General features: G+C 30.5%; 1 protein-coding gene across 5 annotated transcripts in view; it reads right to left on the bottom strand.

The window, feature by feature from the left end:
• LOC117168726 (KH domain-containing, RNA-binding, signal transduction-associated protein 2) overlaps nt 1–23293 on the bottom strand; it is a 177854-nt gene that overhangs the window by 114982 nt on the left and 39579 nt on the right. For 2 of the 5 annotated variants that reach the window (XM_033354453.1, XM_033354455.1), the window contains exon 1: nt 18172–18278. The exons of 1 other annotated variant lie outside the window; for it this stretch is intronic. The gene's annotated coding sequence lies outside the window, so the exon portion shown is untranslated. Of the gene's footprint in view, nt 1–18104; nt 18285–23293 lie in introns of those variants that run through there. 2 more of the 5 variants (XM_033354454.1, XM_033354452.1) reach the window with 2 other exon arrangements.

The raw sequence follows: 23293 nt of genomic DNA, 5'->3' as shown, positions 1-23293 counted from the left end.
GAGAGGGAGATTTAAAGGAGGCTAGAAAAGGCTACGGGTGGCTTTAAAATCATTCCTCCCCCTTTCCAGTCTCTCCTTATTATAAAATAAAAAATTAAGCTTAAAAATAAAAGACTGAAGGGATAACATTCAAATCACCCTCAAAATGATCAGATTCATTGGTCATAGCCCTGAAAAGTTTTTTCAACCAATTTTTCACTGTTTGGAAACTCGGTTCAAAATATTAAAATTGAACCATTTTTTTGTCTGAAATTTTTTTTCGTAAGTTTTTTTAAGTAAAGTTTATGGAATTGAAAAATCTCAGAAGGAAGAAGTAAAAACAAAATTTTTTCGCCGAAGTACAGTATTTTAAAAAACGACGTTTTGTTAAGCATTACCTTAAGTAGCTAAAAAAATGTTTCTCATTAGTATGAAACAATCACAAAATGAACAACTTTTTTTTCATAACTTTAGGTACAAACTGGCAAAAGGGCATACTTTGTCATTTTTTTAAATACTGTATTTCGACGAAAACATTGTTTCCTCACTTTTTTCGAGCTAAAGTTACTTACTTCCTTAAACTTTATAACGAGAAAAATTGTTTAAACGTTTTTTCCGTACAGAAAACATTAAAAAATTAAAAATTAGGAAAATTTTCAATCGACTTGTCTAATAAGAAACTTTTTTTATTTTTAAAAAATTTGTAATGTCACAAAGAAAATTTGCAGTGCTATGACCAATGAATCTGATTATTTTGAGTTGTCCATCCTTTCCATTCCTCATATGTTCCATTTAAACAAAATTTTAAAAAAGAAAAGAGACTGACAAATCGAGAATCTTAAAAGCCTTTTGGATATATTCCCATATTCTAATTATTTATTGTAAATCACAACTCACATCAACTCCACAATTTTAATTAATATATACTCGTCTCTATTACGTGCATGTTACATATGACATTTGCCTTACATTGTCGTAAATTATCTCCTGATTAGCGAGGTCTTATCGCACAATGATTATTTTCGTTTATTATCAAGTGATTTAACATTAAGCTAACTAATTAAGAAATTCTCAAAGAAATTCTTTTTTAAGTAAACATTCAGGATGGAATAATATAAAGAAGCAATAGGAAAATAATATGAGTGAAAAATGTAATTTAGAGTTTCTTAAAATTTTCTTTGAAATTAATAATTTAAGTGGCAGAAAATACACGCACACGAAGTGCACGTTTACGTCCTTGGATTTTTATATCATAATATGCAAAATATTACAATAATATTACTTTATAATATAATATATATAATAATTTTTTTAAGATTAGGGATTAAAATTTATTTGAAACAATATTTAATACTTAATAATTGCGAATTAAAAGCGAATAATACCTTTAAAAATGATGTTGAACGATTTTGAAATGAAAATGTTCCAAGTCAAATTATTTTAAAACAGGTAAAACTTTTAAAAAGGAAAATATTTTGAATAGAATGAAAAGAAATTGTACTTATATCATTTGTGAATATAAGCGTTTACAATAAAATAATTAAAAATGGAAAGTGTTTGAAATTGAAAAATTGTTGATCAGAAATTGGACAATACCACTAGAAACGAGTTGAAATTGTATTATTAATAATTAAAAGCGTTCAAAAATCAATAATTTAAAATTTAAGCAGTTTGGTTTTTAATAGGTTTCAATTCCTAGTTATTAAAATTTAATAATTTGAAATTGGAAACTAAATTGAATGTTTTAAAATCAATGCTTTTGAAATCATAGAATTCTAAATTGTTATGGAATAAAAAAATCATTGTTTAGCATTCGAATTGATATGAACAATTTTCCTGATATAAAAAATCTTCCCGCTACAAGGGCACATTCTCATCGGGCGCTACGCGCGCGGTTTGCTTCACTTGCTAGTTTGAGCGCGCCTAGGGCGCGCGACTGTTGCTTCTCGCGCTTCGCGCTTGATTATGTATTTACCTCGCATTCTTGCGCAAACATTTAAAAAATAAGACTCAAAATATCCACCACTGTAATTTTGTGATTGTGAATTCTCTTTCGTTTAAAAAACTTAGCTCGAGAGTTTGAGCGAACCTACGGTACGCGACTGAGGGCAATCGCACTCGGCGCTTAGTCTTTGCATTTCTTTCGCATTCTGACACAGACCTCTTAAAATCAAAGGTAAGCGGACCGACAACTGTAATTTTGTGATTTTGAACTCTCTTTTGTTAAAGCTCTTTTGTCTTTAACGAACACATTCTCATCACGTCTCTCGTGCTTCGCACTCGATTTTGTCCAACCTGTCAACTGTTCTACATTATACACAACACTTTTATATCAATTATAATACATTTTTTATGTAACTCTGCCAGGGTTTACTTATTAAAAAATTGCAAAATAAAAAGCAAATTGTATTCATCATGATTATTTTTTTCGAACAAATTTAATATTTTTATGAAAATGTTATTTTTTACGATTAAAGCAAAAACTAACTGCCCTATCAAAAATTATAGCTCTTTTTTGGATGAACAAGTTTTGTCTCATTTTTTCTCGTAGCTTATATCGAAAAGCGATTCATTCTTAACTTGTAGTTCTTTCCAGGGCGCGCAATTTGAGCTTTTTGATTTTTTTCGTATCATACATAGTTTGAACAAAAAATGGAATTTTTGGATTTTTCATTATTTTTGGTACGATCAAATTTGGAGTGTTCAACTTCTTGACCAAATTAAAAAAGTTATTATCATAGCGTTATAGGGCTTTCAAAAAGCAAAGTTTTTCTTTTCTTTACTTTTTTTCATATCATGCGTTTTTGGGCTTAAAATTTTCATTTCAGTTTGTTTTTTTTTTATTTTGAAAATGCTCTAACTCTGATAATTTTCTTTTCATAGAAAAAAGTCATAAGGATAAATTGTATGAGTTTCTGAGTATTATGAACAACCGTACATAGAATTTTTAAATCATGAAAAAATGTGGTTTCAAACATTTTTGGTACGATCAAATTGGGAATTTTCAACTTTTCGACCAAATTAAAAATGTAGTTATCATAATCTTGTAGGGTTTTCAAAAAGCAAAGTTTTTTTTCTCCTGACTTTTTTTCATATCATGCGTTGTTTGGATTAAAATATTCATTTTAGTTTGTTTTTCTGGATTTTGAAAATGCTATAACTCTAGTAATTTTTGATTTTTTAAAAAAAGTCATCAGGATAAATTGTTAAATTTTTTGAATTCTATGAATAACCGTACAGAGAATTTTTGATTTAAAAAAAAAATTGTCTCAAAAATATTCAAAATGTGCCCACTTTTTGAATTTTCATCCAGAATGGCTGGTTAACGAACTTGACCTTTAATTTAGGACACTAAACGAGTGTACCAAAGGGCAATCTAATAGATTAATTTTTTCAAAAGTTATCGTGTTCACAGACAGGCAGACAGACTTACAGACATACAGATATACAGACAGACACATTCGTAAAAACCTGTTTTCGGATTCAGGGGTTCTCAAAACGTGGCCATTTGACAAAAATTGGGGGGTCAGATTTTACATAAATCTAATACCTTCTCTGATGATAATCTAAAAAGTCAATTCCCTGTCATTACCATCACTCAAAACGCAAAAATGTTCAATTATAAACATTAAAAATGGATCCTTTTTGAGCAAAACGTTCAAAATAAAAAGCAATTTTAAACGGAAAAAATTGAGAATAAAAAAAAATACTACATTTTATTTCTTCATTTCTAAGCCTACATGTTCAATGAAAATAATTTTGAATTGCAATTTTGAAGATATAAACTGTAAATATAAATGAATCAATGATTTCTTTAAATCAACTATATCAATTCGAAACCCTCAGTAGTTAAACAAACGTAAACGTCTGAAGCTTTATAAACTATTTTCAAATATGTATATTTAAATAAATTGCATAAATTAAATCTTCTATTTAATTTCGAATCGTACTCAGATATTGTTTCAATCTACAATATTGCGTTGTTAACCCGTTGAATTTCAAAGTCCTTAATTAAAAAACAAGAAACATTTTTTTAATATTGGGCAACATTTTAGTGTTCATTCAAAAGGAGTAATTATAAATCAAATATATAAAACTAATAATTCAAGTCTGGAATTCCTTGAAACAGAAAACCTTGAGTCGCTAAAATTTCAGAGTGTTAAATTTAAACATTGAATTTTACAATATAAATTGCTGCAATTTGAAATTTTATAATTTCTAAGTGAAAGTTCTTTGTGATGTATAAATAAGAATCAAATAATTAGTATTAATTTGAAACGATCTAAGATGAAAATAATTTAACTTCTACTTTTAAAAATATTAAGTTTAAATAAAAATAAAAATGTCTCTGCCCGTGTGGAAAAATGGAGGGGGCCCACGTCAGGGTCCAGGGTTCCCTCATGGATCCCTCATGGTTTCCACGATGAAAGCCCTCTTGGTTTTTTTTGCCAGTGCTGCCACCTGTAATAGCATATCTCTGGGATGATAACACTATTTTATACTGGGTTGTCAGTGTTGGGCTAGCACTGGACATCGCTATTACCACAGTACTGTTCCAATAGGAAATTCACCATGAGCACTGCAGCAGTGCTAACTAGTACCGTACTGCTATACTCTAACCAAATGAGAAAAAAGTTATTTAAAAAATATATATTAATTGATTGTGAGTATTTTGTCTGCAGATATTAATTAGTCCTGTGTAGAGTGAATACATATATTACATTTTTAAACATCACATTATTATTATTAAACCATTAAGCCATTTCCCTTTCGGGGTAGGCTTGTCTCACTCGGTAAGGGGAAGGAGTAATGTGTGGAAGGGATAGAGATTTTTCAGATTGATCCAGAATTCTCGTGCTATTTAAGTAAATAACACGTTCATTCCGCAACACTGCTCCGACCCGGGTTGCTGATCAATCTCTCTAGCAATCACCCCAAGCGAAGAACCTCACGAAGTCGTTATGTAAGGTTCCCCACTTGGGTCCATTAGTGGCCAATGTCTTTTGTTTCAGGCGTCATTCACTCTGCTGACACTTTTTTTATTAACTATTTGCCGCCATACTTTCCTGTCCTGGCATACTTCTCTAGCTTCTTTTATGTCCATGCCTTTTTTCATGCAGGCTCTCGTGTTTCTGTGACTTCTTATGTCTTTTCTAACTAGGGTTTCATTCACACATTGTAACCATTATTTCCACGGTCTACCTCTGGGTACGCTGCCATTTACTTTACCTTGATACCCTTGTTTCGTTTTCGTTCATTTGGCATTCTCTTAACATGTCCGAACCATCTTAACCGATTTCATTCCCATGTGTCTACTAGCGTCTCTTCTGTACCACATTCTTTTAGAATTATCTCGTTACTTACTTTGTCCATCAGGGTTTTCCCGCATATTAGGCGCATGAATCTCATGTCAATTGCGTTAAGTTTACTCTTATCTTTTTCTTGGTAAGTCCATGTCTCGCTACCGTATAGTACAGTCGGTACAAATATAGAATTATGTATTGCTATTTTAGCTTTATTTCATAAATTTTTACTTCTGATAAGGGGACCTGCTCTACCAGTAACCTTCTTACCTTCGTTTATGCGTCTATATTATTCCTCATCTATCTTCCCGTCCCTAGTAAATAAGCTATCAAGGTACGAACTTATCAACTTGTTCAATTCTCTCATCATTTAATAAAATAGTGCATAGTGTTTTCTCACTCTTTCCTTCAAACACCATAGTTTTTGTTTTATTTGGGTTAATTTTGAGGCCCATGCTCTTCATGCTTGCATCTAGTTTATTCAACATTCTTTATAAGTCTTCGATAGACTCTGCCATAACAACCTGATCATCTGCGAACGCTAACCCACGTACCCTTGCTGTTTCGAGATCCACACCCTCTTCGTCGAAGAGAGCCATTCTTAAACACTTGTCCATAAATAATATAAATAACCATGAAGACATAACACATCCTTGTCTAACTCCTTGAATAATATCGAAACAGTCACTCAGTTTCCCATTCACTCTTATACTCGCTTTGCTACCTGTATATATTGTTTTTATAACTTGTAGGATCCATCCATTGACTCCATACCCCTTCAGGACTTCCCAAAGTTTACTTCTCTCTACCTTGTCAAAAGCTTTTTCTAGGTCAACAAATGCACAGAAAACTTTTTTTCCTACTCTCAAACTTTTTTCTTTTATTTGCCTTAAGCTAAATATTTGATTCGTACATGACCTTCCTGACATAAACCCACTTTGGACTTCCCAAATCTTTGCTTCTGTTATTTTCATTACCCTACGAATAAGTATTTTTGAATATATTTTACTTACGGTGCTTAATAAGCACTTAATCCCTTAATCCCTCTGTAATTGTTGCACTCGCTTTTATCTCCCTTTCTCTTGTATATTGTTACGATAATCGCTTCTTTCCAATCATCTGGGACGTCTCCCATCTCGAAACATAAATTTATCAATTCGCACAGTAATAGCGTCTACCCCGGCAGCCTTACTGTTTTTCAAGTTCTTAATTATATCCCTAACATCAGTGACAGAGACTTTCTCAATTGAGTTTTCCATCGCATCGTGTTCAACATCGAAGTTGTGGTGTCCTATAGCTTCATCTCCGAATTGTTTCCTAAAATAGTATCTGAAAGCCTCTAGTATTCCGTCTGCATTATATACCATGTCCCCCCTATTATTTCTCATGTTGACAATTTCTGTACTTTTGTTTCCTTTCATTTTTTTTATAAAGTAGTTTCCTGCTTCCTTCAAAGTCGTTTTGTATTTTTATCTCTTCTTCTGCTCTAATTGTATCCTTACTTTCTTTAACTAATCGTTTAAGTATCCTGTTTTCGCGTCTATAATCATTTCTACATCTATTTCTTTCTTCATTGCTAAGACCTGCGATGTTCAAAGTTTTCTTGTACACTTCTCTTTTTGCTTTTTGGGCAGCCTGAATTTCATCATTACACTACGCATCACCAGACATTCTTCCTACAACTGCGGTACCACACACTTCGATCGTACATCTAACAAGGATATCCCGTAACATTGTCCAGGCGCCCTCTATATTTTTGCTTTTTATACGGTCCTCCCATGTTGCCCTATCTATGCTTTCGATTATCTTATATTGGAAATCTATTCGCACATCCGGTTTCTGTAGGTTCACAATTTTGATTCGTGTTTGTTTTGCTTTCTTGGTTCTCTATTTTCTCCATCCCACACCTAAGTTAATTTTTGAGATCAGAAGGTAATGATCAGTATTGCATTCAGGACCCCTCATGACTCTTTTATGCTTGACTAACTCTCTTAGTCTTTCATCCGCAACAACAAAGTCAATTATACTGCGGCTATTTCCTTTAGACCAGGTGTACATGTGGATCTTTTTATGCCTAAACCAAGTATTTGTAATAAACAGACCCCTTTCTAAGCATAGACCAACTAATTTATCTCCGTTATAGTTTGTTCTACGATCCCCAAAATTACCTAATACTTTTTCTGTATCCTGATTTTGGATGCCCACCCAACCGTTCATGTCTCCTAGTAGAATTATTCTTTCCCCATGTTCGCAATTGTTTATTGTGTCATTTAAAGTGTCCCAGAAGGCGTCTTTTACTTCTCTAGGATCCCTATCAACCGGCGCGTAGCATGCTATGATAAATGGTCTTCTGATTCCTACTTTCATTCTAGCCCACAGTAGTCTGGGAGATTCGAAACCATGGTCTCCGAGATGCTGCTTTGCTCTTTCGTTCAAAATCAGACCTACTCCTTGTTTACCATTTGATTCACAGTCTACTCCTGACGATATTTCAAATCACCCTTTCAACTCGCCGGTTTTTATGTCTTTGGTTTCGCATCCCTTTTTCTTTGTTACAGACACACATAGAATGTCTAGTTTCTTCACGTCCATAGTTTCACGCCATTCTTTTACCTTGAGATCAATTACTTCCCTAGCATTCCAAACACCCAGTCTCCATTCGTCGCCGGAAACATGACCTTTAGATTTTCCGTGTGCATGCCTTTTGTCATTAAAAGTTCCAGATCTTTCCGAGGCTATTTTGTAGTTTGTATTATTCATTGTTTAGATTATACGCCCAACTAACACCTTTATGCAATAAGTTTATTTTCTGAGTCGAAATCATGCCAAAGTTAAGTATCAAATCGTCATATGGTGGAGATTGTAGTTCTAACGTCAGTCCCACCAAAAACTTCAGTTAATAAGGGAGGGTAAATCTATCGCCTAGCAGTCGGGAGTGCTAACCACTGCACCAAACCGACAAGTTGAAACTCGATGAAAAAGCCATCCTCATAAGCTACGGTTCAGAAAAGTTAAAGTACCAAATTTTAAACTCTCTTTTTCTAATTATTTATTATTATACGACGTTTTGTAAATGTGAAATACACAAACTGTCAACAGGAATATCAATAAAATAATTATTAAATAAATCATTTAAATCGATTACACTTTTTCTTCGCAAAATATTTTAGTTTTTCACGTTTCTGACTACTGTAAAACTTTTTACAATGACGGGAAATATAATTTTTTATTAATATTTTAAAGGTTTCATAAAACATGAAACTAAGAATTTTTTTCAAAAAAAAGCAGGAAAAAAGTTGTTTTCAGGACAGATGTATTTATATTTTTTTGAAATCGTTGACCCCTGAGGGCAATCAAGCTTGGCCTCAAGCGGGGGCCTCTATGGAACATCCATATTGTCAGAGTTCGAATTTCAAAAAAGTGTTATCGAATTTTTGTCAGAAATTCGCTGTTTGCAAGTCTGAACTGAACTTATGAAATCATAAAATTTGTGGCGTCAACCAAATATTCACCCTGTGGACTTTGAAATTTGAATTGTTGATTGCAACCGAGCTGTGTACCCTGTGGGGGCCCCTATGGAACATTCATATTGTGAGCGTTCGAATTTCAGTAAAGTGTCATTTTATTTTTAAAAGAAAATCATTATTTGCAAGTCTGAACTCATGAAACCTTAAAATTAGTAGTGTCAAAAAAATATACGTCCTTTGGACTTTGAAATTTAAATCGTTGATCCGTGAGGGCAATCAAGCTGGGCCCCCTGTGGGAACCCCTGTGGAGCATACATATTGTCAGAGTTCGAATTTCAAAAAAGTGTTATCGAATTTTTTTCAGAAATTCGCTGTTTGCAAGTCTGAACTGAACTTATGAAATCATAAAATTTGTGGCGTCAACCAAATATTGACCCTTTGGACTTTGAAATGTTGATCCGTGAGTGCAACCGAGCTGTGTCCCCTGTGGGGGCCCCTATGGAACATTCATATTGTGAGAGTTCGAATTTCAGAAAAGTGTCATTATATTTTTAAAAGAAAATCATTATTTGCAAGTCTGAACTCATGAAACCTTAAAATTAGTAGTGTCAAAAAACTATACGTCCTTTGGACTTTGAAATTTAAATCGTTCATACATGAGGGCAACCAAGCTGGGCCCCCTGTGAGGACCCCTGTGGAGCATCCATATTGTGAGAGTTCAAATTTCAGAAAAGTGTCATCCAATTTTTGACAGAAATGCATTGCTTGTAAGTCTGAACTCATAAAAACTTATAATTTGTGGGGTTGAAAAAATATTCACCCTTTGGAGTGAATCATCAAACATCCATGCGGACCCCCGCTGTGGCCCTCATCCTAAGAGGTCTCAGCGGGGCTTTTTCCACACAGGTGACTTAAAATTGTTCAAAATGATATAATTTTAACATTGACAAATTTTTTATTCATTCTTCAATTTATAGCATCAAAGATTGTATTGTGGATTTATATTGTATGTAAAAATCTTTAAAGTGTTAAATTAATAAAAATTCAGAATTTAAAATTGTGAAATTTAACGACATTTAATTTTAAATTATTCGTCCAAAAGTTTTGAAAGATTCCATTTCATACGCGTAAATTATTTAGCGTTTCAATAAAAAAATTCTGGATTCAAAATATTTTAAGCTCTAAATATCAAGAGTTAAAGGTTAGAGAATTGAGTTGGAGTGCTTTAATTTCTAGTTTAGTTTTGATTACTTTAAATAAATAAAATCCATTCTTAAAAGTTAAAATATGTTAATTTAAATGGCCGTGACAATTTTTAGCGAACTGAGAAATGACAGAGAATTTTTTTCTCAGGAAAACGGCCACCGGGATTTGGGAAATTTTAAAAGATTAAACAATTTTTAATGGAATATTAAATGATTTCATAAGATTTCGAAAAATTCTAATATTTTGAAAATTTAAAGGAATTTCACATCATTTGAGAGATTACATTTTTTAAGAGTTTCCGAGGGATTTCAAAGAATTTCAACAAAATTCAATGTGTTTTAATAGATTTCAGTCAATTTAAACGAATTTCAACAATTCTAAGGGATTTCAAAAGCTCTCGGGTTAATTAAAGGATTTCCAAAAAATATCAAAGATTTTTAAGTATTTTAAAAGGTTTAAAAGTATTTTGAAATGTTTTACGGCATTTCGTTTGATTTTTTGAGATTACTAGGGATTTCACCAGACCTAATGGATATTATCAATTTCAAATAAGTTCAAAGGGTTTTAAAGTGTTGAGGGTATTTAAAAAAATTACAATGAATTTGACGAGATTAAAAATTTTTTTAGGCTTTTGAAATAATTTCGTAGCATTTATTTACTTCCTAAATTTTTAGGGAATAAATGAAATGTAATTTCAGGGGAATTCTAGGGATTTCTATGGATTTTGAGGGGTGTAAAAAGATTTAGATGTTTGCAGGCAGTTTTTTACAAATTACAGCTATTTGAACCTGGAAATACTTGAAATATTTACCTGCGGTGCAATTTTTCACTTTTTTCGGACCTAAAAATAATTTACACTAGATTAGATTAAGAAAAAATCGTTTTAAATGATCAAAAGCCATTTTCTCGTGATTAGCAATACTTAGTTGTTTGAAATGATCAGTTTTTGTATGAAATAAAGAAGGAGCTAATGCCTTATTGCGATTATTTGAGAATAGTTGCTGTTTCTCAATTATTTGAACAATTTCCATAAACAAATGCACATTTTTTATGTTTCAAAATGAATAGGCTTAATTTTTTTAAGAATAAACAAAAAATGTCTTACCAAGGACTCCTTGCTATAATTTTTTTTGTTCTGATAAAGAACAACTGTTAATTATTTAAATAATATGTATTACCAAATTAATATTTTCAATATTATTTCATGAACAAAAACCTTTTCGAATCAATATATAGGTACACTGCAATGAAATTATATTACTTTTGTCAACTTTGTGGTAAAAGCATAAAATTCATAAATTCATAGAATCTATATCGTTATTGAAAAAAGACCTTCTTAATATTATGCGTCTTCAAATTCTCGTAAAGTTCAGATCACTATATTCACACCAAACAGTGGAGAAAATTCCTTAGGAAGAGAAAGAATTCACCGACACTCGAGAGAGAAATATAGACTCTAACGCCCGAGCTGCTCGGAAGCAAAAATAAGAGTTTCGCAAGTTTTTCGCGTTTCATCCTTAAAGTGTTTTTCAAAAGTTCGGCATTCACGTATCTTGAGATGTTTAGCTAAAAATATGAATTTAAATTACTTTACTTTAATACAGAATTTCCTTTACCCATTAAATATGGACGTGCGGTCTCCCTGACTGCACCACATTTCTGACATGTGAGACCGTGAGATCGCACATCCACTGTAGCGTCACAATTTTATATTTCTGTTCCAATTAGTTTCAAGATATTTAAAACGCAAGCCATCCTAGAGAAATGTAACGTTTCTTTTTTTGGGTTGACCAAGAATCGAACTTTTGAAAAAGTAGAAAGAACCGAGCGCTAGAAACCGAGACAAGATCTCTGGTTTAATGGTTTTATTTCCAATCATCCCTCATTCAAGCAAAAAGTGAAAAAGTAGTATGGACCTATAGACGTGCGGTCTCCCAGACAGCACTATGCTACTGATATGTAAGTCATTCCATCCTCTGGTATAAAATATTATTAAAAATAAAATTTGATGAAATTGATTAATTCCTTACTTATTCCAATGTCCTTTCATACTTTTGTATTAGTAGGATAACAAAAATTTATTTAATTATTTAATTAAACATAAATATATACAGAAGTACGTGAGACTTCAAGTCCATGTTAGTGCAAAATTGAAAATAATATTTTGTCTTAGAATATAATGATTCTATAGAGATAATTTAAGAAAATGATATTTACTTTATTATCCATTTAATAAATAAATAGATATAAATAAATGTTAGTCTATTAATGTATCGAGAAAAGTTTATACAGATTATTATAGCTGTAAGTGCACTTTGTGTATAAAGTGCACTTGGAAGTTTAGATGTAAACCATAAAACATAAATCTTAGAAAAAGATATAAAATCCGCTATATATATATTCAAGTTGCATATAATGAAATGTTTTGTGTTTATAGGACAGGAGCAAAGTGGCTAGTTTAGTTTTAGTGCATCGTAAAGTAAATATAGCATACGCTACTTTCGCTGATGAAAATTACTTCTTAATTAATCTGAAAATATATCGAAACATTAATACTGAAAAAAGATCAATCACAGAAGCTATAATTTCTTTGAAATGTGGAATTTTAAATACAGGAAAATTATTTGTATTCCTTTGGAGTTGTTAAACCACCATACTTTTCAATAGAGTACAAAAGGATTCGATGTATAACATTTTCCATCCCCCCTGATGACAGCGAGGCTAAACAAGCTTTTCTGAAAAAATCAGCCTAGAGCTTACAATTTAGATCTTATTTAGGCATTAAAAAAATGAAAGTTAACTACATTTTAAAGAGATTTGTGGGAGCCGATTTTTAAATTGATCTTTTATTTATTATAGATCAAAGTTGACACCTTTTTTAATAAATGATCTCTTTCTGCCACTACTTATGTTTACAAAAAATATCATGAAATCAGTCAAGAAATTCCTTAAAAGTACTATGCAGCAGCTTAAAAGATTTTCAATTGGTTTATTTTTATATTAACAAATTTATCAGTGATAGTTCTTAGTTACTATTTGTTTTAATTCAAAGGAATTGTTAATGTTATAAAGAAATGTAATAAATAAATAAATTAATATCTTAGCCATTTCACAATTTGAAGACTCTATTTATTTAACAAAATGAATGAAAAATTTATCAGAAATAAACAATATGTACGATGTTTCATTACCTCATAAAAATTGTTAATTATTTAAATAAATTTCATAAAAAATCAAATGTAAACAGCAAATTGTTGTGCATTTTGAACCCACAGATTTCGTTTTTGTAACGGAATCAATTTTACATTCTTGCAAAAAACCGATAGACCACAGATCTTATTTATTTAAATTAATTTTATACAAAAATACAAATACAGAGTAAAGATTGAAAGACCACTACATACAGAAACACTAAAACTAAAATTTTAATTGTTCAAAAAAAACCAGTTTCAGACTCTTTAAAAATGACGAAATCGCAGATTATCTATTAAAATTGTTTATAAAAAAAGGAATTGTGGTCTACTGGTAGAATACAAAAAGATGCCCAATTTATTTAGATTTAATTCCATGAAATTAAAAAATATATTTTTGGTCGACAAAGTATAAGGAAAGGTTTTTTTGAGTAACTTAAGATGTATTACTTTAAAAAAAAAGAAATTTGTTTGTTTATAATTGATGGACATTTATATTTGTTTACCAAATTAATTTAAGCAATTAACAATTGTTATTAAATATTAAAAAATCGAGTGTATTTGTTTATTTTCGAACATTTTTTATCAATTTTGCTAAAAGAATGAAGGAAAAATGGTGTTACGCACATCTCGAACAAATAACAATTACAAAGCATAAAGCACAAAGCACAATCACGAAAAATGGAATCCTTTATTAAATTGTTTTGAATGTCCACCCGATTGCCTTTTGAGCGACTTGAAATTGCAATTTAAAAATCAAATCTTCCGCAACATTTTAATTTGTTTATAAATGCTGATTTAATTTTTAATCGCTATTGTGGCAAAATATTGTTTTGTTCTTGCTAATTTGGATTTTAAATGATCAACGTTGATAAGAGAATAAAATCTAATTTCATTATTTAAACAAATCATTCATTCAATGGGGTTCACATCGCAAAACTTTTAAAGGTTTCAAAGGATTTTAAAGAATTTTTAGAAATTGCAAATTATTTAAAAATATTTTTGGGAATCTTTTCAGTCTAGAGTTTTTTGAAATTTCATGTTCTATGAAAATATTATATTTAATTATTTCACAAAATTTTGATAGTTTTTAACCAATATTAAAAGAGTTCAAAGGGCATAGAGAGATTTTAACGATTTGCTCAAAGCTTTCAATGGGTTTCAAAATATATCAGACACATCACAAACATTTTTAATTTTTCAATAATTTTCAACGAATTTTATGGGATTGCAAAGTATTTAAAAATATTTCAGGAATTCTCGAATTATTTAAAAGTATTTTAAGTGATTTCGCAGCATTTCCGAAATGATAACAAGTAACTTTAGAATCCCTCAAAAGATTTCACAGAATTTATAAAGAGTTCAAGTGATTAGTGGAAATTTAAATGGATTTATAATTTTAACGATTTTCTCAAAGTTTTTAATCGGTTAAAAAATATTTCGGAGCATTTCATAACATATTGAAAGTTTTCAATTATTTTCAAAGAATTTTAGGAGATTGCAAAGAATTTAAAAAGATTTCAGATCTTCTCGAAGTATTTTTAAACATTTCAAGTGATTGCACAGCACTTCCATAATGATTGCAAGTAACATTAAAATCTTTTAATGGATTTCACAGATTTTCTAAGGATGTGAAGTGATTCTTGAAAATTTTAAGGAACTTCTAAGAATCTCTTGAGATATCATGGCCCATCAAAGGATTTTAAGAAATTCCACAGGGTTATTATGCATGTTAACTAATTTTAGACGACTTCAAGGGATGTAGACAGAATTAAACTATTTTGTAAAAGGTTATAATGGGTTTAAAAATATCTTTTACGAAATAAAAATGTCTAAATGTTTCAAGAAGTTTTAAAAGATTTCAAGAGATTTTTAGACACCCTATAGTATTTAAAAAAAATGAAAAATGTTTCCAGGGATTCCACAAGATCTCACAAATTATTTCTAAACATTCCAATGGATTTCTTAGGAGTTCAAGCGATTTATAATCATTTTGAAGAATTTCAAAGGATTTTTAGGATTTGCAAAATATTGTTAAACTTTTAAAGGGCTTCTAGGGATTTTAAATAGTTTCAACAGGGTTTTAAACATTATGAGGCATTTGTGATGATTACAAAAAGTGAATGGGAAAGTACGGGCTTTCAATACTTTTAAATTGATTATGACGGACATGAAAAAATGGTAAAGTTTTTCAGAGTGTTTGAAACCATGGAAAGCCAGTTTATGGGGTCTCAGAGAAATTTATAAGATTTCATTAATTTTCAAAGGACTTCACTAGATCACATTTTTCATTTAATAATTTACGGCATAAGTATTTCAAGATAAAAAAATATTTGTTTATATTTTTTGCTTGGTTTGTGGCCAGTAAATCGTTAGTAGTAAATCGTTAGTAGTAGTATATGATATATTTATACACTCTATTTAATTAAAAATACGTATTTTTGACTAATTTACCTCTTTTAGTGAAATATAACTTAGTACTTTGACTATGAAAACATGTAATAAACGCGCCCATAGCGCGCGTGTTTGTTGACTTGTTAGGGAAAAATCACAAATCATATAAATATTGTAAGCTCCAGACTAATTTGTCCAGATACATTTTTTTTGCTTCACTGAGTGACGTCACGTTTCCAATTAAGTTATACAATTTTAAGAAGATTTGCCGTCTTAAGATATAATTTAAAACCAATCTATATGCTGATCAGCCTTTAGAATTAATGAGGGAAATGTGCAGCATTTGTTGCCGGCTAACCTGATCGGAATCGGATGTCGCCTAGATAAACTCGATTCGCAGGTAAATCAGAACCAATCACGCGAACCACTTCCAGAATAATTGTACTGAATCGCTGGATAAACTTGAATCTGTCTATGTCGTAAATTAATTTGATTTGCGTCGCTCTAACAATTTTGATTGCTTTTTAGCTTTTAACTGATGCACTTTTAATTTTAGATTAAGAAATTAATGAGTTACAGTCTTACTTCAAAATAAAAATATTTTGAGGCGTTTTTTCAATTTTTGTTAGGGACACGCGTAAACCCAATGCTTAGTAACCATCTACAATAATTTCAAAGTCATTTTTATTGTTATAAACGAATTTAATAAACAAACGCATATCTTAGCTATTTCAGAAAAATTTCTTGGCAATAAATTGCACGATTTCCTAATACCTGGTAATAATCAATTTAAAATTACTTGGAAAAATCCTTCGCTTATAAAATTTTATTAAAGAACAATAATTATTCTTATGAATAATTTTATTAACAAATTCACAACTTCACTACTTTTCAAAAAATGTATGAAGTTTATTTAACTAAGTCGATTTCCAATCACATAGTAAGGACTTTATTTATTAGAAAACTTGGTCAGATGAGATTTTTTATTTATAGAAATAAATTTTAGAAACAATTTCAGATTGTAGTCAATTTTTAATGAGTAGATTTCGTTTTTTCAATAGAATTAACTCTAAATAAGTTTAAACAATCCTTCCCTCATGATATTTTACCAAAGAACAATAATTTCTGTTATAATTTTATTAATAAATTTACAACTTGAGTACTTTTCAACAAATAGATGAAGTTCTTTTTTATTAAATTAACTGCCAATAACTCAGTGAGGACCCTATTTATTAGAAAACTTTGTCAGACAAAATTTACTATTTATTTTAAAAAATTTCATAACAAAATACAAACACAGAATAAAGAATAAAAGATCTCTGCATCCAGAAGCACAAGCACTTCAGTTAAGATCACGATAGTGAGTAAATTAAAAAATTTTTAAACGGTAGCAGACTTCTTAAAATTATAAAATCACGGAATTTTCAGTCAAATTGTTTATAAAAAAAAAACAAGTGGCTCATTGATAAAATAACATATGAAAGGTATATTATTATTTTCAATTATTATATATTATTTAGTACTATTATTTAGTATGTTATTTAGATAAACCACAATATGTCTCACCTGATAAATTATTCTGATCAATAGGGGACCCTCTGAGTCATAAGTATTTGATTTATTTTAAAATACTGCACCGATTTTTTGACCAGTAGTCGAGATGTGAATATGTTAATAAAATTGTTTATAAAATGAAAATTTGCTGTTCATTGTTTAAGAATGTAAAGCGAAAGATTTTTCAAGTTATTTAGAGTTAAGAAGATTTAAAAAAATGCAATCTTAATTATTTTAAAAAAATAATATAACCGGCAGATTGAGTGACTTAATAAATAAGGTCCTTTCAGAGTCTCTGGCAGTCGATTTCGTGGCAAAAACAGAATTCATTTATGGACATATAGTCAAGTTGTGAGTTTTTCATAAAATTGGTTATAAAATTAAGAATCATTGATGTTCTATGAAATATCATACTGCAAGGATTTTGCCAAATAATAAAAAATTCATTTCGGGAAATAAAGCGAAATCTGCCAGTTAAAAATTGACGAAAATTTGTATTTGTATATCAATTTTGTTAAGCAAATTATGTCTTTAGAGTGGGGAATGAGGAAGATATTCCTTTGTTCATAACATAACAGAAACGTTTTAATATTTAACTGAAAAAAGTAAAAAATAAAGACTGCAAGTATTCTTAATCTTGAAGTAGAACTTTCACTTTGAATTTAAAAACATTGTAATATTAACTTTGTTGTTAACTGTATAAAAGATGTAAAGAAATTAAAAATCTGCCCTGGCAAATCTCTTTGAAATTTAATTTATTTTAATTTTAAGAAAAAATGCTCAAATCGGATCAAAATTGTAAGCTCTAGCCCAATTTGTGCAGGAAAACTTTTTCTGTCCCACTGTGCGTCGATACATAGAAATTGTTCTTTTTGCAAAAACCAATTCACATGGATACTGTAAAACTAAATTAAATTATAATAAATAAGAGATTTTCGATATGAGTTGTGATTAACAATTCAGATTTGGATAGATAAAAAAAATTATAAAATGCCCGGAGAACCGCCTACATTGAAAAGGCACGTGCTTAAGTCACTTTCGTATTATCAGTTTTTATTGTTATTTTTTAAATTATACCCTGGTTTTTCGATTATCGTTTTTTGCGATTAAAGATGAACTTTTCACGATTTTTTTTACCGGACAACTTGAGAGACGTTTTTAATTTTTAGCTTCATCGTCAGCGCGGTGCAACCAGTTGCAACGGGTGTACGGGTCAAACTGAAGCGTCGCGACGCTCGTCGTCTTTCGGTCGAATGAACGGCGCCACCGTCGGATGCCTTTTAACGATAATAGCAGAAACTATATTAGGAAGGTATACGCATGTGTACCTCATAATTTGCAGGTAGGTACACGCGGTTTTGGCTGTTCTGCTCGAAACTGCTCAAAACCCAACTACCACTAGAATTGCAATTATGAAATTAAGGGAGCTATCTGGCTTAGGACACTTATAGCCAGGTGTTTTTTGTTTTTGTGAATTTTTGAAGAATAAAGTATTAAGGTAACCTTTTTAAAATTTTTAAGTTATATTTTTACACGTCTTGAAGAGAAAAAAAAATTAAATTACAGTTCAAAATGGTTGATTTAAGAAGAGCCGCAAAGAGGAGCGAAAAATCACGTTTTTTTGACAAAAATCGACCGACAGTACAATATTTTAAAAAGATTTCAATGTTTTTTTTTTAGAAATTACTAAAAGTCTTCGAGTTATAACGAATATTGCGAAAATTTCCCTCTGACCAAACAAAAATTCGTTATTTAACAACAAGGTTTAAACTTTTGTTTGTCTAGCTTTTCAGTGATATAGTTTCTTTTAAGATTTTATAATTTATTAAAACGAGTCATAATTCAATGTAGTAACTAATTAAAAATAACTTTGAGTAGGTTAGAGTGAAAAATTGTTGTTTTATAATGTTATAAGCAAAACATTGAACAAAAGTCATTTTGTCATGATTCGCGATGAATAGCTATTTTAAATTTACAGATTTTGTAGTATGAAATAGAACATCTAATGTGCGTTTATAATTAGTTAAGAATAGCTGCTGTTTACCAATTATTTGGAAAAATTTTATAAATAAATGTACACGTTAACCATTTTTTCTTGAACAGGCTTCATTCTTTTTTCCAGCTCGAATTTAATATTATTTTTAAACAAATACACATTTTGACCCTTTTTCATGAATAGGCCTAATTTTTTGTGGAATCAACTCTAAATGTCTTACGAAAGATTTCCTTACTGTCATATTTTTCATATAAAAATTTAAAATTATATTTTTCATATTCGTTTAAATATTGAATAGCTTTTATCAATTTGAAATATATGACAGCAGGGAATCTTTGAATAGACATTTCGCATTTATTCCGCAAAAAACATAAAGCCTATTTATGAAACAATTTTTAAAATGTGCGTTGTTCATAAAAATTGTGTATATAATTAATAATAATTGTCATTATGCAAAATGTGTGTGATGCAAAACTTTATTAGATTTTATTTGTTTAAATTTTTATCTTAAGTGAAGATCTAGAATTCTTTTATTTTAATTGAAATTTGAATTTAAAATTTCTAACTTTTAATAAATGTATTATTTAATAATTTGATTATATTATTCTTATTTCTTATCAAATTAGTTATTATTATTAATACTTACAGTGTACAGTTACAGCTAATAGCAGTTTACAGTTATACAATTAATAATTATTATTGAAGTGTTTTTGCTCTGAACTTTTCTTTATTATTTATGGTTTTTCGAAAGTGTTAAAACGTTTTAAAAATCTAAAGAAGCAAAGTGTATCGAGCCCCGTTAGCTTTTAGTAAAATTCAATTTTTTGTTTCACATATTTCGAATTATTGTTTAGAAAGTGTTATTTGATATGGAAAAAAGTGAAAAAAGATTTTTTAAATATCGCAACTTGAAAACTGTACATTTTCTGGAGCTTTTATAGTTATGCAAAAAATGACTGTTTATTTTATTAAAGATATTAAAGCGTTTTTGCATGTGATTTTTCCTTATTCTGTATTACTTTTGGATAGTTTTTAAGCGTTTTATAAATATAACCAAAAAAATCGACCTCTTTTTGAAATAAATAAAATTCGATTCTATTTAAAAAAAAAAATTTATTTAACAAATAAACCTGTAGGATGCGGAGTTATTACATTTAGAAATTATCTCGCAAAATTTTGATTACATTTTTTATTAGATGTGATATTAGGAATAATAAACAAAAAAATACTGCAAATTTCTGGAATAATTTTACTTTTATTTATTTCTTTTATTTTTCAGTCTCTGTAAGATATTAAATTAGCCTTTGAACTGCTCATAAATCATTAGAAAGTTCGCATGACTCTTCCTAAATCTACAATGTTTAAATCTAAATTCATTTTTCTTCTTAAGACGTTTGAAAAAAATATTTCCTACAAGTTTTTAAATAGGTTGTGTATACAAAGCTGTTACCGGTAGAAAAATTGTCAGTACGGGTAAAAAAAAAATTACCGGTACCGACAATTTTTTTTACTGGTTTTTTTAAAAAGCATATTTTAAAGATAGAGTCTAGACTGTGGGAAGAAGATATTAAGAAATTAATTTTTTTCAAATGTGTTTAATGCCCCCACGAAACTTTGGAAAGGGTTCGGGGTTCGACCAAAGTTATTCCTGTGAACAGTCAGAGGGGTGCTTTTCCGCCCCCCCAGGAGCCGTTGAAAAGGGGTCGGGGTTCGACCAAAATTATTTTTATAAACAGTTACAGGGGTGTAACCCCCCCCCCAGACTTAGGAATAGCGTCAAGGCTCGACCAAAATTATTTATGTGAATAGTCACAGGGGTGCCTTTCCGCCCCCTACGAGACGTTGGAAAGGGGTAGGGGTTTGACCAACATTATTTCTGTAACCAGTCACAGGAGTGTCTTCCAGCCCCCCTCCTCTCGAAATGTTAAAGAAAAGTTAGAAAAATTTGCATTCCATAAATTCCTTGAATTCCAAGAATTCCACAAATTCTATGAATATGCGCGATCAGCCGCTACCTTGCTAGAAATATGCTTTTTTTTTTAAAAAAAAGATTTAAAAAATTGTCGGTACCGGTAATTTTTTTTTACCGGTACCGACAGTGTATACACTTCATTTTAAATATGGCCGTAATACTTTATTTGTCAAAAATTCATGAAAACACCTGATTTTAAGCGTCCTAAACCAGGTTCCCCTCCTAATTTCCAAAGTCAAGTATCGTTGAATGCAACAAACCCTCATCTTGTCCCTCTTACAATTCAACAGTAACAGCCCTCGTTCCAACTACCTTTGATGACCTCATTATTTTCCACTTTTGCCCTTGCTTTGAGAGGGAACTGCAATTTACTTTTTTTTAATTGAAAGGAAAGAGGCATAGAGTTCCGAAAAATGAACAAGATCGAGTTGATATACTATGGAGAAGTACCTCAACTCTTAATTTGTGGCGAGATTTCAGGTTAATAAGGCACAGTGGTATTGTCGCTTTTTAATATTGAAATTATTCTTAAGGTTCTAATCGCAAAAATTGAGAATATATTTTAGCGAATTTTTAATTTATATTATTTTCTTGAATTATATTCCCAATGTCAAAAGAATAATGGTTAACAATGTGTGAAGTGTTTAAAACGTTTAACGATTATTGGCGAATGAAACAAGTTTTATTCCTAAGAAAAATGAAATATTGATGAAACTTTACGATGAGATAGAAATAGACAAAAATGAAGAAGCCAATTTTTTAAAGTTAATAAAATTATTATAATTTATACATAAAACTGTTGAAGAATTTCATATCTTTATAAAATATACTTTTTTTTTAATAAATTCAGATATTTAATTGTGTTAACGACATGCGGATCCATCTACCTGAGCTCGAACCGGACCCTTGCAGAGACATTATTATCAACAATTATAAACAAATACCAGAAATTCTCTGTGACAGAGACTTTGTAATAAAGGGAAAGCGTTGTTTATTGCAAGAATTGTGACCGTATATAGGGTTTAAAAGTACAGTGTAAAATAAGATGGTACTTTAGTCAGATATTATTTGAAGGGTCCTCAGTCTCAACCTGTTAACTGATATTTCAGAAATTTTACACGGCGAAGGATAATTTAGATCGCGGAACTATGTTTTAGATACCAAAACGCGATTTTTGAAAATCCATTTTAAAAAAACTAAAAGAAATTTTACTGTTCCGTTTACGGCATATTAACTGTATATAAAAAATAATCCAGAAAATACAAAAAAATTGAATTTAATAAAAGTTTCAGTTAAACCATTAACGTCCGAAATTCTATTTTTCAAATGCGTATGTCAGCGGCTTTGTTCACTATCAAATCGTTTTTAAAAAAATTTCAAAATAATAATTTCTGATGTAAAATTGTTTGAACTTTCCAAAAAATTTTTGTAAACTTTGAACGAATGCAATCCTAAAAAGTTATGATCGTTTATTTATTAAAAAAACGTGATTTTTTAATTCAAAATATGAAGACTCATTTTGATATGTAGAAGAAGATTTTTTCCAGCCATAATCAAAATTAACCCTAGAACGGTATCTACACGCCTCCGAGGCGTAGATGTAGACAAGAATGAATGTCATATCACGTGACAACGTTACCATTTTGAAAAAATAAACGGAAATAAAAAAAAAATAACCATTTGTGGTCTTAAAATATGGATAATTAGGGCGTACACGCCTAGGAAGCGTGTGGATACCATTATTGTACTAAAAGTCACGACACCGTTCTAGGGTTAAAAAAGTCTGTTTTTTCGACCCACCCTACCGCGGACCTTTCATTTGATCTTCTAGGAGCGCGGTGGTGTGGTGGTCGTGCAGTGGCTGACGGTCGTGTAATGGCCATGCGGTGTAGCATTGTAAGTCTGAATAGGAGGAAGGAAAGATCCCGAAATTTTGAAATTTTTTCTAAAATGATACAAAATCACCTCAGAATTGCTTATCCTGCTCTTTGAGATCTCCAAGCCTATTTTTTCTTGCAATTGTACCAGACGGCGTGTGACCTCTCGAAATGATGTTAACCATGTTTAACCTGCACATCACTGAAACTTGCAGGAAGTTGCATGCAGAGAAGAGAAGACAGAATACAAAAGCGAGGCGAGGCCGCAAAATAAAGCTGCATAATAGGCAGCATTCAACTATAGGCTGAAGATTCTGTTTGTGCTTCTACTGTTTCTCTTGCGAAACTGTAACA

This window comes from Belonocnema kinseyi, chromosome 3 (assembly GCF_010883055.1).
Source record: "Belonocnema kinseyi isolate 2016_QV_RU_SX_M_011 chromosome 3, B_treatae_v1, whole genome shotgun sequence".
Classification (NCBI taxonomy): domain Eukaryota; kingdom Metazoa; phylum Arthropoda; class Insecta; order Hymenoptera; family Cynipidae; genus Belonocnema; species Belonocnema kinseyi.
Note: the sequence above shows the minus strand (reverse complement) of the source record. Positions and strands in the feature narration are given on the sequence as shown.